Raw genomic sequence first — 19,900 nt, forward strand, 5'->3', positions numbered from 1 at the left:
CTAGGAATATGTGTGTGTGTTTGTGTGTGTGTGTGACTTATCATAGTCTTTCAACATCTTACCACTCTAAGTAGCATGTAGAAATTTTTTTTTTTTCTTTTTTTTGAGATGGAGTTTTGCTCTTGTTGCCCAGGCTGGAGTGCAATGGCACAATCTTGGCTCACGGCAACCTTTGTCTACCTGGTTCTAGTGATTCTCCTGCCTCAGCCTCTCAAGTAACTGAGATTACAGGTACCTGCCACTATGCCCAGATAATTTTTGTATTTTTAGTAGAGACAGGGTTTCACCATGTTGCCTTGGCTGGTCTGAAACTCCTGACCTCAGGTGGTCTGCCCACTTTGGCCTCCCAAAGTGCTGGGATTACAGGCATGAGCCACCACACCCAGCCACATCTAGAAATCTTATTATTTTATAAGCCTGTCTACCTGTCCTCTTTGTTATATAGTTGTCTTAAATATTCCTTTATATACTTTGAGAAACCCATCAGTGTTGTAATTTTCTTTCAGCCATCAAACAATAAGAACTCAAAAGGAAAATATTATCTCATAATTACCCAAATACTTACTCTTTCTATTGCTCTTTCTTCATTATGGTTGTTCTAAGTTTCCTGTTATTATTTCCTATCTTTCTGTTTCTAAAACTGCCTTTATTCATTCTTTTAGAGCAAGCCTGCGGGTAACAAATGTTCTTAGATTTCCTTCATCTGAGAATGCTTTGTATTTCACCTTAACTCTTGAAGGATATTTTTGATAGATTTAAGATTTTGAATTTACAGTTCTTTTGTTACAGCATTTCAAAAATGTAACCATTTACTTCCAGTCTTTATGGGTTTTGATGAGAAATCTGCTATCATTCGAAAAAATCTGCTGCTGTTCTCCTAGTCAAAATATTATTACTCCTATGTTAGGCATCATTTCTTTCCAGCTGCTTTCGAGAATTTTTTTTTTTTTTTTTTTTGTCTTCGGTTTTCAGAAATTTGATTATGATGTGTCTCAGCCGGAATTTCTTTTGGTTTGGACTGACACTGATTCACTCAGTTTCTTGAATCTGTATGTTTATGACTTTCCCCCAATTTGTGAAGCTTTTGCTCATAGTTCTTCAAAATTTCTTTTTAGTTTTGTGCTCTTCTCCTTTTCTTCTGGGACTCTGAGGACACATATATTAGATATTTCACTCCCCCCTCCCTGCCTTCCTTTGTACTGTCAGAGTATCCAAGATGGTTCATTTGTTAATTTCTTTTTTCTGTTCATCAGATTTTAAAATCGGTATTACTCAGGTTTCAAGTTTATAGTTTATTTCCTATTTCATCTTGTTCTGCTATTGAGCTCATCTAGTATGGTTTTTGGTTATTCCATTTTTTAGTTCTAAAATGATAGCCTTTTAATGATAGCTGCTTTAAAATATTTGGAATTAATCATCATCTATATCATCTTAGTGTTGGCATATGATAATTGTATTTTTTCACTGAAATTGAAATTTTCCTAGTTCTGAATATGACAAGTAGTTTTAAATGGTATCCTGTACCTTTTACATATTATTTTATGATACTCTTCTTCCTATTTTTTACTTCCTGTTAGATGACATATACATATCTTTGCTTATTTTTGTGGGCTGCAGTTCAAATGTCAGTTTAGTTTTCAAAGCCTTTCCAATGTGCTTCTGGTCTGCCCCACTTATGTGTTATCCCGAAGCCAATCTAAAACCTGGGAGTTATTTTATACCACTGCTGAGTTCTTAAAGTATTTGCTGTTTTGATTTTGGTCAGCTTCTTGCATTGTCTGTTCAGGGATCTGTCCAGGACTTCATATGCAGATTATAAAAATTCTTCCCTCTAACACTCTCAGTAATCTCCTTCAGCTCTCTAATTGAGAGGACATGGTATTCTGGCTCATGATTGCATCATGGGGATGGAGGAGAGGGTCTGTCCACAATCTGTTGACTGCAGCACCCAGTTGCAGCCGGTGTGGGGTGGGGGTGAAGAGGTACTATCTCATTACTGAAGGGCAAGGATGCAATACAGTTTCTGCTGAGAACCTGTATCTGGGAACAGGGACCTCTCTCACTATTACAGGGCAAGGATAAAAGGGCTCTTACCACAATCCCCACAGGTATGGAGAGGGTGCTGCTTTGTTTTTCAGGCTGTGGTGGGTGGACAGAGCTCTGCTCACAATCTGGGAAGCTGCAGTGCTCCGTGGGGAGAGGAAGGTGACTCTCTTTCTATTGCTGTTTTCCTGGAGCAGGCAAGTACAATCAAAATGTTTTTGTTCTGTTGGCTGTCCTTTTTCTGATCCTTTAGCTAGAGACAGCAGGCTTTCCTTGGGACTTTTTTTTTTTTTTTTTTTAGTATGTGTCTGTTGATGTTTCTGGGTTGTGGGTCTCTTTAGTGCCCATGCTGGGGTATAGAGAGGGCAAAACAAAAACAAAAACAAAAAAACCAGGGGCCAGCCACAGTGCCTCATACCTGTAATCACAGTACTTTGGGAGGCCGAGGTGGGCAGATTACCTGAGGTTGGGAGTTCCAGACCAGTCTGACCAACATGGAGAAACTCCATCTCTTCTAAAAATACAAAATTAGCTGGCCGTTGTGGCACATGCCTGTAATCCCAGCTACTCGGGAGGCTGAGGTAGGAAAATTGCCTTAACCCAGGAGGTGGAGGTTGCAGTGAGCCAAGATCATGCCATTGCACTCCAGGTCTGGGCAACAAGAGTGAAATTGCGATTCGAAAAAAAAAAAAAAGAAGAAGGGATCTCACTCCCACTCACTCCCAGGGGTTTTCTCTTGAAGTTCCTATCCAGTCCACTTTATTTTCTTTCTCTTGTAAGGTCTTCTATTAGTTGCTTTTTGAATTTTGTCTAGAGTTTTAAAATTGCAATTAGTAGAGAAAATAAAGTGGAGTGCGCATACCCAACTTGTCTGGAACCAGCCATAGTTTATTTACTGTTCGCTTAATGTTTTGTTTCCTCACCAGTTTATTTTCCCCAATGCCTTATATAAAGTACCTAATTTGTTAATATTACAATGATTAAACAAAATTAATTACAGGTAACTCTGGATTGTGAAATTGTTTGAGGTCTAGATAGTATACATGCAGTTGTTCAGTAACTTTGGAGAGCCTGAATCCATGAAGAGAGTTGTAAATTTGGCACCCAGTTACATAAAAGAGCAGGTGCATTTAGGTTTTGAAAAGCACTAGATTGACATAAATTAAAAGCACCTAAAGTACGCTTCATCTAAATTTAAAGCATGAAGAAAGGTATAAATGATTACTTTTTCTACACCAAATAAAATGAGCTTAACTGATTACTATTTTGGGTTGACAATCATTATGTTATAGCATGTGAAGTCAGTAGTTCTCCACTGTAAAACTGATCTCTCTTTTTACTTTCTTCATGAACTCTTAAAGGACATCTGTTGCAGGAAGTCAGGGACCCTGAATGGAGGGACCAGCTGGAACCAAGGCAGAAGAACAAAATTGTGAAGATTTCATGGACATTTATCAGTTCCCAAAATTAATACTTTTATAATTTCTTATACCTGTCTTTACTGCAATCTCTGAACATAAATTGTGAAGATTTCATGGACATTTATCACTTCCCCAATCAATACTCTTATAATTTCTTATGCCTGTCTTTACTTTAATCTCTTAATCATGTTGTCTTTGTAAGCTGAAAATGTACATCACCTTAGGACTGCTATTGTACAAATGGATTGTAAAACATGTGTGTTTGAACAATATGAAATCAGTGCACCCTGAAAAAGAACAGAATAATAGCAATTTTCAACAAACAAGGAAAGATAACCATAAGATCTGACTGCCTGCGGGGTCAGGCAGAATAAAGTCATATTTTTCTTCTTGCAGGGAGCCTATAAATGGACGTGCGAGTAGGAGAAATATCGCTGAATTCTTTTCCCAGCAAGGAATATTAATAATTGAAACCCTGGGGAAGGAATGCATTCCTGGGGGTAGGTCTATAGACGGCCACTCTGTGAGTGTCTGTCTTATGCGGTTGAGATAAGGACTGAAATATGCCCTGGTCTCGTGCAGTACCCTCAGGCTTACCAGGATTGGGAAATTCCAGCCTGGTAAATTCCAGTCAGACCAGTTGTCTGCTCTCAAACCCTGCTTCCTGTAAAGATGTTTATCAAGACAATGCGTGTACAGTGGGACACAGACCCTCATCAGTAATTCTAATTTTGCCTTGCCTTGTGATCTTTATTGCCCTTTGAAGCATGTAATCCTTGTGACCTACTCCCTGTTCGTACACCCCCTCCCCTTTTAAAATCCCTAATAAAAACTTGCTGGTTTCACAGCTCAAGGTTGCCATCATGGTCCTACCAATATGTGATGACAGCCCTGGAGGCCCAGCTATATATAAAATTTATCTCTTTGTACTCTTTCTCTTTATTTCTCAGACTGGCCAACACTTAGGGAAGGTAGAAAGAACCTATGTTGAAATATTGGGGGCTGGTTCCCCCAGTAGACATCAATATTTTTTATGGTATTAGATCAATATATGCATTACTGGAAAACATTCAGTTGTATCATTTTTATGTGAAACAGCTGCTTAGAATAATTTGAACTTGTTTGTAGTTTTTTATGTTGTGTCCTGTATTACATTATTGTAATAATTGCTGATGTTCATATTTTTGCAGTTAGTCTGGAATATTTTGTTATTATTATTACTACATTTTTCTTTCTTGGCTGCTGCTAGTATATTGCTTCTTCAATGACTGCCCTATTCATTTTTTACACACATCAAAGAAAAACTGGCAGTAAAGAATAACTGTAATTAGTTGGTAACAGAAGAGGTTGACAGCTTTGTAACCATGCTTTATTAAGAACTGAGTATCTTCAATCTATGAATCAAAACTCAGGTTTTCAACATTCAACAATTCTCTTAATACAAATACCTGAATGAAACATTTTCATGAGAGTTAACACATATATTTAAATTAAACTGTGTCCCTATGTTTCAGATAATGTACCATCTAAAGTGTTAATATATAGAGAATTTATAATTCACTTATGCACTTAAAAAACGTTTATCACGTACTTATTATATGACAGGTATTTTGCTAGGTCTTGAAGTCATGAAGATGAATGAAACATGTTTCCTATTATCAAGGAGTTCATACCCTATTGAGAAAAGATAAATATATGAACAGTTAACTCTACTAGTGTGTGTATATATATATTTACACAGACATACACATATATACACATAATAAATGTATGTCTACATTTTATATATATTATATAATGTATTCATGTATGTATGCATCTATCTATCATAAAAGCAGAATAATGTTACAAAGCCAGCAGGACTACAAACTATGTAGTTCATAGATGTACAATTATAACTACGTCAGACCTGCCTGCATTCAATAAATGTCTGTTAAATGTTTGCTGAATTAACATAAATAATTTTCACTTACTTTGCTTTCTTTCATCATTATACCCGTTATCACTGTGATCTCCAGATGTCACTCAAACTATTCAAGCTTTGGTTCATACTGTGTTAAACAGGCTTTATCATTAGAAATAATTCTCCCTTTATATGTTGTTCTAAGGACAACAAATAAACACATAGGAAAGCATTTTATAAACTGTAAGTTACTGCATTAGGTAATGTAAAGAATTCTATCCTTGATTTTATGCTGTTGTATGAATAAAAAGACAAAAGCAAAATGTTATATTATTAAATCCATTTTTCATTTCTGCCTTCTCAGTGCTCTGTTCTAGAATGTAGCTCTTGAACCAGAATGTGAACTTACTGTGGGCAGGATACTTTGAGTCTTAGTATCTACCTTATTCAGTACTCCTTAAGTGCCCTGACTTTGTGCCTGATATAGTAGGTGCTTAAAAAATGTTGCTGATGGACAACTTTGCTTTGTGCACACGTACCCTAGAACTTAAAGTATAATTTAAAAAAAGGTTGCATTATACTGCAAAATAAACAAACACCCCTGTCCCAGCCCTTTACATAGCCAACCTCCTTCCCCCTAAAAACACTGTATGAGTTAGTAGCAGGATGAACAAGAAAGACAGCCAGTTGAAGTAAGAAACAAAATTAAAGAATCTGACAGGATATAAACTGACTATATTTAAAAAGTAAAAATGCTATTTTTACATATTTACTTTATTTCCTTTACCCTTCCACATTCTTCTGCCAAAAAGGGGCTTAGTATTTTCTGTGCACCACTTTATTTGTGTGTATATGTATGTGTCTATAAATATTCATTGGTTAAAATCAGAAAATACAGATATGTATAAAGATGAAAACCACTCATAAGACTTAAATTGAGGATAAGAGTCCCTACCATTAGAGTGAAGAGGATTAAATGAATTAATATTTGTAAATACTTAGAATAGTGCCTGATACATAGTAAGTCATTATATTAAAATGTTTGTGTATTAAATAGAATAAAATCAAACAAGCAAATGATATCCACTATTAATATTACACATATACACATGCATAGCAAAGTTAGATTATTCCCTGAAGAATTTCACGGTGACAGTAAGCAAAAGAAATTCTTATATAAAGGGAGAGTTATTACGAGGAATTGGCTCACGTGATTATGGAGGCTGAGAAGTCCCACAGTCTGCCATTTGCAAGCTAGGAAATCAGTATTGTAACTCAGTCAGAGTCCGAAGGCATGAGAACTAAGTGGAGCTGAGGGTACAGATCTCGGTCCCAGGGATGTCCTAGCTTAAGCAGGCAGGCAGTCAGCAAATGGGGAGAATTTCTCCTTCCTCTGCCTTTTATTTTGTTCAAGCCCTCAACTGATTGCATAATGCAACACACACTGGGGAGGGCAATTCACTTTACTGAGTTTAGCTTTTCAAATGCTAATCTCATCTGGAAACACATTCACAGACACACCTCAAGATAATGTTTAATCTGGGCATCCTTTGGCCAGTCAAGTTGACACATCAAATTAACTATCATAATGGGTTTTGTTTGTGAGTTTTGCTTACTATGGGTTTGTAGCTTTTAGCCATTTAAACTAGAGAGGTCCTTAGAAGTGAGTCTTTTTTTTACAATTAACATTAACTTAGTCTATTCTGGATTTAATTGATCATTTTTTCCCTTTTAAATTTCTTTTCTCTTAGACACTGAGAAAAATCCCTCTTGTACCCTTGTGCTGAAGGTCATCAGAGGATATTTATTTAATGTGATAGATCTCCCTAGAGGTAGAGGTCTGAACTTGATACTTGATAACCTCTAGTTCCTTTCTTTTTAAAAAAAAAAAAAAAACTGAAGAAACCCTACTTTAATATTTATGTCTGTACCAAGGAAATGATTCAACATTTATTGAGAGCCAATTATTTGCCATACATACTACATATTTTTATAATTAGAAAATATTTCAAACATCTAAAAAATTTTATATAGCCATAAAATGTGTTCTGTACTTTATTATTTTACTTAATCCCAACTACCAGTCTATGAGGTAGCTATTGTAGTCCCCATTTTTACAAATGGGTAATAAAATGGTTAAATAACTTACTAGGGATGAATGTTAGGGCTAGCATAAAACCTCAGTCTGCTTGACTCAGAAGCCCATACTCTTTCATATAAAAACTAGCAAAATCACACTGGGAGATCATGTTGCTTTTTTTTAACCATCAATATGTCAGATCAAATCTGTCACCTGCATTTACTTTGAGACTGTCTTATGGATAAAACAGAGACACTGTCTTTCTTTACTCTTTTCAAGTTGTTTCAGAAATTCTCATTATTTTAAGTGCTCTCATATGTTGTGACAGCAGGTTCCTTTGTCAGCCATCCTGTTCAGAATAAATAATCTGTATTACGCCAGCATGATTTATTGCTGCTACTTCCTTTCTTTATGTTTTGAGTAATTTTATCACAAAAGGACATAAAGTGTTTTAGACATGTGCAAATGCCTGAGTGACTAGAGCAGTTTCCCTGGCTGTTTAGCCAGCTGCCTGTGGCTGGTGCTCCATTTGATAGCAGGGGAGAGAAGATAGGAGAGCACATAAGGTTATCAAATAAGGTAGATATACTGAATCACAGCACCCTTGTTAAACAGGTGGTGCTAATTGCAAATCCCTTTTCTTGAGGACTATTGAAAATGGAATTTGCATCTGTATGTATGAGATTGCTCAATCTATGACCTGGCTACAATCATAGTGTACAGTGGGTGGTTACTTTTTTTAATTTAAACCCAGATGGCATCTTAAAAATGTTACATATATTTAATTATTTTAAAAAGTGAAAAATAGAAACAGGAAAGATAAAATTCCCCACAATCTTGACGCTGTCACCGAAATACTAATAACATTTTTATGTGTTTTGCGTTTGTCTTTTTAAAATGTTATGCATTAAAAAAACACTTAGAGGTAATCTTCCAGATAGTATCTTCACATTTCTGGACTCAAGGTTTATATGACTTATAGTGATGATGCTGAAAAATTTCAGAACATAATGTATGTGTCATTGTTTGTATTCATTTAATCAGACAGATACCTTTCTAACACTAATTTGTTGCTCTACTTTAAATCATAAATTCTTATAATCCACTATAGCAAAGTATTTTTTCTTTCTTCATAATTTACTTTTGTCTTCTCTTCCATAAAGGGTGATAACCTTATTCTTTGTGAATAATTTTTATATTGTTAGAAATATACTTTTCTCTACAAATCTCTAGAAATTAATGATAATTTTAAAAAAAGATACTACGGCAAATCACAATATTTTTGGATTATTTTTATACACACAAGCATTAAATATATCATTTGGGAACCAATTATTTTTGGTTACACTGATAGTCCAGTAAATTAAGTTGCTGTACTCATATTCTATTATATAACTTAGGTACTTAGAAACAATAAGAGAGTTAATTTCAGTTCTATTTTTGCTACCGTACATATATGATCAAAATGTACATAGATGTCTCAAAAATACAACCATTTCTCCTACATCCATTCATTCTGATGTTTGTGAATATTTACTATGTGCCAAGCATTGTTCAAAAATTTTGGGTCCCAGAGATAAATGTAAAAAGTAAAGTAGAGGTTCCTCTTCAAAGACTTTCCTCCCCATCTAATTAGGAGTAAATAGTAACTTCTCTTAGAAGCAAAATTTATTCAAGGACCTGTGCTAACATTCTTAAATATCTGCTAGCCGTAATGAAGAAATCAATGAACTTTATGTTCTTAGCTCCCATAATTTAGCCTAAATATTTGCCCTGGCATGCTCATACTGGTACAAGCAAGCATTAGGTCATAGCCTATTCCTCTTCCTTATTTGAAGGTGCTTTTACCTTTCTCAGCATTCCACAAGTTACTTCTTCCTTCCTTTGTTCTCCTCTGCCTTTGCCTCTTTTAAAAAGTTCTAAGTTGCTAACCAATCAGGACAAATACAGAATGTGAGGTTCTGTTCCAGCCAACGGAAACCAGACATAGCAGTAGGGTGGTCTTGACCCTGTCTCCTTTGTTCAGTGTACTCTCGTGGCAAAACTACTGGCAGGTGTACCCTTTCTGCAGAAAGTAAAAATGGCCTTGCTGAGGAAATTAAATTTATGTTCAAGTGCTACTTCTTTACAGCAACAAGAAACAAGCATTTCTAACATAAATAAGACATAATCCCTACTTTCAGAGGAATCACATAAAATTATTAGGACTTCATGTGCAATATTTATTTGACTATATTTTTCAATTTACTGTTTTATTATTTTTATTTAAATTTCATTTATTTAGTTTCAAATATATAATATAGTCACACAGTTCAAAAATTACAAAAAGTATGCAGTGAAATTTTCCTTCCCACATCATTGTTCTATCTACCTATTCTTCTCCCTTAGGATAGTATGTTCACAGTAAATACTTAAAAGAATAATTTTTTTAAATTTTGAAAAGAAAATTTAGTTTTGAAAAGGGTGTTCTTATTTACTGAGTAGCTGCTATATGCCAGGCACTTTCTATATATCTTATTTAATCCACTTAATATCCTTTATCTGGTATGATCACAATTATAAACAGAAACTCAATGAAATAAAGTAAGTTCCTGATGATCACATAAATACCAAATAATGTAACTAAGAATAGCGACTAGGTCTGTCTAAATTCTCCTCTGCCCGTTCTCTTTGCACTCTCTTACACAAAATTAATGTTTTGGAATTCCAGTTGTTTACATTAATCGGTTGCTGTCATTTTTCCCTCGGATGATGGTTAAAAAACAGGTTTTCACCCCAAACTAATAATGATAAACTTGAGTAAGCAGTCATAGAAATTTGGGGATATATATGTTTTTAAATGATGTAGTCAACATTCAGTTGTTCATATTCATATAAAACAAGAATTAAAAGTAATTTGTGTTGAGTTTTCATTATGGGTTTATTGTCATATATATGTTTAACTTAGAAAAAAATTTAAGCTTGTATTCCCTGAGCAAATATCATCTAGCAGTGAAGGAACATCTTTGGTGTCAGATGAAAAACAATTTGACATTGAAAAGTTGCCACACATACAACCTGGATTGATTATTGTAACATTTATTGACTACTTTTAATATGGAAAATATTTCAGCATTCACTGACAATCACTTTATTGACCAACAGTTTGACAAATGTTACCTTATTATTCATAAGTATAGTGGCTCATTCTCATAGGCAAGGGTGGTGACAGCTAGAGTTTAGGAGCAATAGTTTCTAAAACACTAGTCTGTACGTTATAGGTAAAATGCAAAAATAAGTCCATTTATAGGTGTATATAAATGATAAAATATTTGGTATTATACAGAAAATTATGTGTTTGTTTCATAGAAATGTTCATATTCTCCCTTTGAGTATTTCCAGCTATGTATATGTATCTTGTAGCAGAAAAATACATAGCCCTTTCTAGGAACTGTTATAAAAGTAGAGAAGCCAAAATGCAGATTAAAGGGAGAATCCTGTGGGCAAGCAGTAGTAGTGGTAGCTTGGAGTACTGATGGTAGAGGTGAAGGAAGCGAGAAAGTGGTTGGTTTTTGTTATGTGTTATTTCATTTAGGTTTACATTTACAGAGAGAGTAGAAGTCTTTCTCTAAGTGATCTGTTTTCTTCTCCTGCCTCCTTTTTGTAGTTGTGATTTATTTTACTGCTCTTTCTTTTCTTCCCCACTGTTTACTACCCTTGAATGCAGAAGATTTTTTTTCTGCTGCTTAAAAGTTTGATTTTGATTTTGTTCTTAGAATATTTTTCCTTAATTCAGACCCAAATATTGGGAATTTCCCCAATATTCCAAACATTTATTTGCATATCTTTACTCCTTAAATATGTTAATATCTACATAATTTCTCTAGTAAGATAAATATTTAAATATATTTTCATGATTCTTTGATGTAAAACTACTCTCCCTCAACCACAATGTTGGTATCATCTAGAATTTTAGCTTGGTTTTTAAAAAATACAACTTTGCTTTTTTTTTCCAAAATAGGCAGTTTTTACAAAACAGACAATAATAAATTTTACTAAGATACTTTTCTAAGATACTCTTACTTCATATATTTCTTGCCATATCTCTTGGTTTTGGTTCTCTTGTTACTTGGGAGCGTTTTCTCTTTTCAAGTACTCACTGTTTTCCACAATGGTTTTGTTTTTTGTTTTGTTTTGTTTTGTTTTTTTCAAGCAAAAAGTGAAGTTATTGACTCGTATAACAGGGGAACATATCCAGAAGTGGATTGGCTTCAGGCATATCTAGATCTAGAAGTTCAAACACTATCATTCAGGCAACTTTTCTTTCTCTACCTTTTTGCCTCACTTTGTCTGTTTTACAGACAAGTTCCCTCTATGTGGTAGTCAAGATGGGTGACAACATCCCTGAACCGAATTCTCAAGCTTAGCGACCACGAGTGAAAATAGGTTTGTCTTCCAATGTCCTTGCATTACCCTCAGAGAAAACTCTCATTTGCTCCACTTGGGTCATGTGTTCATTCTTAAAGTAGTCCCCCAGCTGGGAAGACAGCACATGTGAACTGAATGATCTGGGTAAGTACTCATCTGTGTGAAGATGACAGGATACTGCCATTGAGAGGCCCCTAAGGAAACATGTAGTCAGGGAATAGTTTCTCTAGAGGAATCAGAAGAAGAGGGGTGGGAAATGGGATGGATAGACAAAAGTCATAGTTACTACAGCCTTGAAAATGGTCTCACAGAATAATTCCCTTCCTCTCATCCTACCAGATTCTGCCTTTTTTGTAAGTGCCTGGGTCTCTCCAGCTTCAGAAAACTTCTTTTCATCCTGTCCCTACTCTAATGTCTTTTACAACATACATTGACTGTACTGCCAATTTAAAAATTAATCATATGCCTTACTGTGTTCTTCCCCAAACCATTTCCTTAGGGTTTTTGTAATAGTTATCTTTTCTGCTTCTCTCCCTCCTCCCACCCTCTCCATCCAAGTAGATCCTAGTGTTTGTTGTTTCCTTCTTTGTGTTTGTAAGTTATAATTTAGCTTCCTCTTATAAGTGAGAATATGTGGTATTTGGTTTTCTGTTCCTGTATTACTTAGCCTCCAGCTCCATCCATGTTCCTGCAAAAGATATGATCTCATTTTTCATGGCCACATGAAAGTCCATGGAGTATGTGTACCACATTTTCTTTATCTAGTCTGTCACTGATGGACATTCAGGTTGATTCCATGGTCTTTCCCATTGAGAACAACATTGCAATGAACATTTGCATACATGTGTCTTTATGGTGAAATGATTTATATTCCTATGGGATTGCTGGGTCAAATGGTATTTCTGCTATTAGCTCTTTGAGGAATTGCCATACTGCTTTCCACAATGGTTGAACCAATTTACACCCCAACCAATGCTTTATAAGTGTTCCATTTTCCCTGCAACCCTGCCAGCATCTGTTATTTTTTGACTTTTCAGTAATAGCCATTCTGACTGGTGTGAGGTGGTATGTCATTGTGGCTTTGATTTGCATTTCTCTAATGATCACTGATACTGAATTTTTTTCATATGCCTGCTGAACGCATATACATCTTCTTTTGAGAAGTGTCTGATCATGTACTTTGCCCACTTTTTAATGGGCTTGTTTGTTTTTCTCTTACAAATTTGTTGAAGTTCCTTGTAGATGCTGAATATTAGACCTTTGTCAGATGCATACTTTGCAAATATTTTCTCCCATTCTATAGGTTGTCTGTTTACTCTGTTGATAATTTCTTTTGCTGTGCAGAAGCTCTTCAATTTAATTAGATCACATGTCAATTTTTGCTTTTGTTGAGGTTGCTTTTGGTGTCTTTGTCATGGAATCTTTCCCCATTTCTATGTTCAGAATGGTATTGACTAGGTTTTCTTCCAGGGTTTTTATAGTTTTGGGCTTCACACTTAAGTCTTTAATCCATCTTCAGTTGAATTTTGGGTATGGCATAAGGAAGGAGCTTCAATCTTCTGCATATGGCTAGCCAGTTAGCCCAGCACCATTTATTGAATAGGAATTCTTTTCCCCATTGCTTGTTTTTGTCAGTTTTGTTGAAGATCAGATGGTTATAAACATGTGGTCTTATGTCTGGGCTCTCTATTCTATTCCATTGGTCTATGTGCCTCCTTTCATATCCGTACCATGCTGGTTGGTTACTGTAGCTTTGTAGCATGGTTTGGACTTGGGTAACGTGATGCTGCCAGCTTTGTCCTTCTTACTTAGGATTGCCTTGGCTATTTGGGCTTTTCGGTTCCATATGAATTTTAAAATAGATTTTTCTAGTTCTATGAAGAGTATCATTGGTAGCTTGATAAGAATAGCACCAAATTTATAAATTGCTTTGGGGAGTATAGCCATTTTAATGATATTGATTCTTCCTATTCATGAGCACGGGATGTTTTTCCATTTGTTTTTGTCTTCTCTGATTTCTTTGAGCAGAGTTTTGCAATTCTCATTGTAGAGATCTTTTACCTCCCTGGTTATCTGTATTCCTAGGTATTTTATTTTTTGTGTGGCAATTGTGGATGGTACTACCTTTCTGATTTGGCTCTCAGATTGGTTGTTATTGGTGTGTGGAAATACTAGTGATTTTTTTTTTTTTACAATGACTTTGTATCCTGCAACTTTGTTAAAGTTGTTTATCAGCTGAAGGAGCTTTTGGGCCTAGACTATGGGGGTTTCTAGATATAGAATCATGTCATCTGCAAATAAAGATAGTTTGACTTCCTGTCTTCCTATCTGGATGCCCATTATTTCTTTCTCTTGCCTGACTGCTCTGGCTAGGACTTCCAAAACTATGTTGAATAGAAGTGATGAGAGAGGGCATCCTTGTCTTGTGTGAGTTTCCAAGGGGAACGCTTCCAACTTTTGTCCATTCAATATAATGTTGGCTGTGGGTTTGTCACAGGTGGCTATTATTATTTTGAGGTATGCTCCTTCATTTCCTAGTTTATTCAGAGTTTGTAACATGAAAAAATGTTGAATTTTATCAAAAGCCTTTTCTGTATCTATTGAGACAATCATGTGTTTTTTTGTCTTCAGTTCAGCTTATGTGATGAATCATATTTATTGATTTTTATGTGTTGAACCAAACTTGCATCCCAGGGATGAAGCCTACCTGATCATGATGGATTAGCCTTCTATTGTGCTGCTGGATTCAGTCTGCAAGTATTTTGTTGATTTTTTCATCATTGTTCATCAACAATTTTGGCTTGAAGCTTTCTTTTTTTTTAATCATGTCTCTTCCAGGTTTTGGTATCAAGATGATGCTGGCCTCATAGAATGAGTTGGGAATTGTCCCTCCTTCTTGATTTTTTCAAGTTTCTGTAGGAATGGTACCACGTCTTTTTTGGACATCTGGTAGAATTTGGCTGTGAATCCATCAGGTCTTGGGTGTTTTTGGTTTTCGGGCTATTTACTACTGATTCAATTTTGGAGCTCATTATCGGTCTGTTCATGTAATCAATTTCTTCCTGGCTCAGTCTTCAGAGGGTGTGTGTGTCCAGGAATTTATTCATCTCTTCTAAGCGTTCTAGTTTGTGTGCATGGAGGTGTTTGTAGTAGTTTCTGATGGTTGTTTTTATTTCTGTGGTGTCAGTACTAACATTCCTTTCATCATTTCTAATTGTGTTTATTTGGATGTTCTCTCTTTTCTTCTTTATTAGTCTAGCTAGTGGCCTGTTTTGTTAAATTTTTAAAAAATCAACTCCTGAATTTGTTGATCTTTTGAATGATTTTTCGTATTTTGCTTTCCTTCAATTCATCTCTAATTTTTGTTATTTCTCATCTTCTGCTAGCTTTGCTGTTGATTTGTTCTTGCTTCTCTAATTCTTTCAGTTGTGAAATTAGGTTGTTAATGTAAGATCATTGTAACTTTTTGATATGGGCATTTAGTGCTATGAATTTCCCTTTTAACACTGTTTTAGCTGTGTCTCAGAGACTCTGGTAAGTTGTATTTTTATTCTCATTATTTTCAAAGAACTTCTTGATTTCTGCCTTAATTTCATTATTTACCCAAAAGTCATGAAGGAACACATTGTTCAATTTCTATGTAGGTTTTGAGCAATTTTCATAGTCTTGACTTCTATTTTTATTGCACTATAGTCTGAGAGTGCGCTTGGTATTATTTCAGTTCTTTTACATTTGCTGAGGATTGTTTTATGTCCAATTATGTAGTCAATTTTAAAGCATTAAAAGGTACGTTTTAAAAAGACCTTTATTATGCTAATTATAGCCAGTAAGAGCAAATATAATATAAACATAATTAAAAGACCTAATTAGCATTGCATGTGAAACAGAGAAATGTAATGAGATAGAAATTTCTCCAATAAATACCAACTCAGTTGTAAAGTCAAAAGTTTAATATCTGTTAGAAATGTGTCACAAAAGTCTTCATATAAAGGGCAGTAAACATATTAGGTAATGTCCTCAACAGCATTACCCCGAAACATGTATTAATAGGAATATGACACAGCTGTTAATTTCATGGGACTTCTGCAACTGTTACAAGCATAATATTGAATCTTTTTATGGAGATAGAAAGATATACTAAGATATACTCCTTTGTGATGATCACTGTCATTATAAAGATTAATTTTGGAAACTTGAATAGAAAGGAGGGTTAATGTAATCACCATGATTTGAGAATACAAGCTCTGGAAGAAGGCAGAGCAAGATGACAGAAGAGAAGACTGCACGATTTGTTACCCTGCATGAACACCAAATTCCAACAATGGTCTGCACACAGAAAAGCACTATCTCAAGAACCAAAAATCTAGTGAGCAATCACAGTACCTGGCTTTAACTCTGTATCATTAAAAGGGGCATGAGAAGGATCAAAGAGACAGTCTTAAATTGTCAGTGCTGTGCCTCTCGAATGCACTAGCAAAGACCATGCAGCACAGAGTCTGTGCACTTAGGGAAGGGAGAGCAGAGTGATTGGGGGACATTACACAGATCTCAGTATTGCCCTGTCATAGTGGAGAGCAAAGCTGTGCTGGGCTCAGCCAGTGCCCAGGCATGGAGAGAGCAATTGGACCAGACCTGGCCAGGGGGAAATTGCCCATCCCAATGGTCAGAACTCGAGTTTCTTGGCAAGACTTACCACAGGCAGAAGTACTCTAGGATCCTAAATAAGCTGAAAAGACAGTCTAGGTCATAAGGACTGCAATTCCCAGGCAACTTATAGTGCTGGGATGGGCTCGAGCCAGAGGACTAAAGAGGCACGTGACCTAGGGAGGTACGTGACCTATGGAGACACCAGCTGGGGTGGTGAAAGTAGTGCTTGCACCATCCCTTCCTGAACACCCAAGAGTGGAGCTCACAGTAATAAAAGTGTTTCATTCCTGCTGCTTAATAGGCAGAGAGAGAAAAGTAAAGAGAAATTTGTGTTGAATCTTGAATACATACCTGCTCAGCCATAGCAGGATAGGGCACTGAGAAGAGTCATGAGGACCCCATTCCTGACCTTAGCTACCAGGTGACATTACTAGACACACCCAGGACCATGAGTGTGTCTTGAAGGAAGAATCCAGTACTTGTCTTGCGAGGATTAATCACCTGGTGACTCTTGAAGAGCCCTTAGTCTCCGAATAACCAGCAGTGATACCTAGGTAAGTATGCCATGGGCCTTGGGGTCTGAAATGCACTGACTACAGATGCAACCCAGGACATTCCCAGCTGCAGTGGCTATAGTGAAATACTTCTGTTTGATAAAATCAGACGGACACCTAAAGGAAACTATGTCTTACATCTTAGGTACCAGTCCAGCCACAGTGGGGTGGAGCAATAAGTAGACCCGTGAAGTCCCTGACCCAAGGCTTAGGCTCTTGGAGAGAATTTCTGGACCTGCCCTAGGCCATGGGGAGCCCACTGCCCTGAAGGGTGAGTCTGATACACGGAAGCATTCACCACAATTTTATGGAAGAGCCCTTGGGCTTTAAATGAACATCAGCGATAGCCTGGCAGAATCCTCCCCAACACCTCAGTGGGCTAGGGCTAGTATGCCCACAGGGATAGACTCCTCTGTCTGTTGAAGGTAGAGGGGAGAGTGAAAGGGACTTTATATTGTGGTTTAAGTGTCACCTTAGCCACAGTAGAATACAATATCAGACAAATTTCTAAGGTTTTTGACTCCAAATCCTAGCTCCCAGAAAGCATCTCTAGACTCATCTGGAGCCTGGGGAAACTCAGCAACCTGAAGGGAAGGACCCAAACCTGCCTGCCTTCACCATCTGCTAATTGTAGAATCCTAGGGCCTTGAGTACACATAGGTGGTAACCAGGGACTTAAGCAAGACCCAGTGCTCTGTTGGCTTCAGGTCTGACCCAATGCAGTATCAGCGGTGGTAGCCACAAGAGTGCTTGCATCAACACACCCCCAGTTCCAGGTGGCACAGCACAGAGAGAGACTCCATTTGTCTGGAAGAAAGTAAGGTAAAAGAACAAGTGTCTCGGCCAGGTGCAGTGGCTCATGCCTATAATTCCAGCACTTTGAGAGGCCAAGGCAGGCAGATCACAAGGTCAGGAGCTTGAGACCAGCCTGGCAAACTCTGTGAAACCCCATCTCTACTAAAAATACAAAAAATTAGCCAGGTGTGGTGGCACGCACCTGTAATCCCAGCTGCTTGGGAGACTGAGGCAATAGAATTGCTTGAACCCAGGAGGCAGAGGTTGCAGTGAGCCAAGATGGTGCCACTACACTCCAGCCTGGGTGACAGCACAAGATTCCATCTCGACGGGAAAAAAAAAAACAAGTCTCTGTCTAGTAATCCAGAGAACTCTTCCAGATGTTATACAAGACCATCAAAGTGGTACCTGCATGAGTCTGCAAGAACCACAGTGGTATTGGGCCTGAGACCCACGTCCATTCTGATACCTGAAACATCTTCTCGAGAAAGACAGGCAGAAACAAGCCCAGACTGTGAAGACTACAATAAATACCTAACTCTTCAATACTCAGAGATCAACAAACATCTACAAGCATCAAAACCATCCAGAAAAGTATGACCTCACCAAACAAACTAAATAAGGCATCAGGGCTCAATCCTGAAAATAGAGAGACATGTGACCTGTAAGACACAGAATTCAATATAGCTATTTTAAGAAAACTCAAAGAAATTCAAGATAACACAGAGAAGGAATTCAAAATTCTATCAGATAAATTTAACAAAGAGATTAAAATAATTTTTAAAAATCAAGCAGAAATTTTAGAGTTATAAAAATGCAGCTGACATGCTGAAGAATGCATCAGAGTGTCTTAATAGCAGAATAGATCAGGCAGAAGAGAGAATTACTGATCTTGAAGATAGGCTATTTGAAAATATATGCTCAGGCGCCCATGATGGCCAAATAGGAACAGCTCCAGCCTCCAGCTCCCAGTGTGAGAGACACAGAAGACGGGTGATTTCTGCATTTTCAACTGAGGTACTGGGTTCATCTCACTGGGGAGTGCCGGACAATTGTTGCTGGTCAGCTGGTACAGCCCAAACAGCAAGAGCTGAAGGAGGGTGAGGCACTGCCTCACCTGGGAAGTGCAAGGGCTAAGGGAATTCCTTTTCCTAGCCAAGGGAAACCGAGCCACACAACACCTGGTAAATCGGGTCACTCCCACCCTGATACTGCACTTTACCAAGGGTCTTAGCAAACAGCACGCCAGGAGATTATATCCCACACCTGGCCCAGAGGGTCCCACGCCCCCGGAGCCTCCCTCATTGCTAGAACAGCAGTCTGAGATCTAACTGCAAGGAGGCAGTGAGGCTGGGGGAGGGGCACCTACCATTGCTAAGGCTTAATTGGGTAAACAAAGTCCCCAGGAAGCTCAAGTTGGGTGGAGCCCAGCAGAGCTCAAGGAGGCAGGCGTGCCTCTGTAGACTGCTCCTCTGGGGACAGGGCATAGCTAAACAAAAAACAGCAGAAACCTCAGCAGAGGTAAATGCCCCTGTCTGATAGCTTTGAAGAGAGCAGTGGATCTCCCAGCACAGAGGTTAAGATCTGAGGACGGACAGACTGACTGCTCAAGTGGGTCCCTGACCCCTGAGTAGCCTAGCTGGGAGACATCCCCTACTAGGTGCAGACCGACACCTCACACCTCACACGGTGGGGTACACCCCTGAGACGAAGATTCCAGAGCAAGAATCAGACAGCAACACTCGCTGTTCAGCAATATTCTATCTCTACAGCCTCTGCTGCTGATATCCAGGCAAAAGGGGTATGCAGTGAACCTCAAGAAAACTCCAACAGACCTACAGCTGAGGGTCATGACTGTTAGAAGGAAAACTAACAAAGAGAAAGGAAACATACACCAAAACCCCATCAGTACGTCACCATCATCAATGACCAAAGGCAGATAAAACCACAAAGATGGGCCGGGCGCGGTGGCTCAAGCCTGTAATCCCAGCACTTTGGGAGGCCGAGATGGGCAGATCACGAGGTCAGGAGATCGAGACCATCCTGGCTA

At 37.5% G+C, this 19,900-nt stretch overlaps 1 protein-coding gene and 1 pseudogene across 2 annotated transcripts in view; one reads left to right on the forward strand and one right to left on the reverse strand.

The window, feature by feature from the left end:
* RIMS2 (regulating synaptic membrane exocytosis 2) overlaps positions 1-19,900 on the reverse strand; it is a 773,533-nt gene that overhangs the window by 641,358 nt on the left and 112,275 nt on the right. The gene's annotated exons all lie outside the window — the stretch shown is intronic.
* Positions 1,902-19,900, forward strand: part of LOC105504402 — a 64,862-nt pseudogene continuing 46,863 nt past the window's right edge.

Source organism: Colobus angolensis, unplaced genomic scaffold, assembly GCF_000951035.1.
Source record: "Colobus angolensis palliatus isolate OR3802 unplaced genomic scaffold, Cang.pa_1.0 Scaffold121, whole genome shotgun sequence".
Taxonomy (NCBI): Eukaryota; Metazoa; Chordata; class Mammalia; order Primates; family Cercopithecidae; genus Colobus; species Colobus angolensis.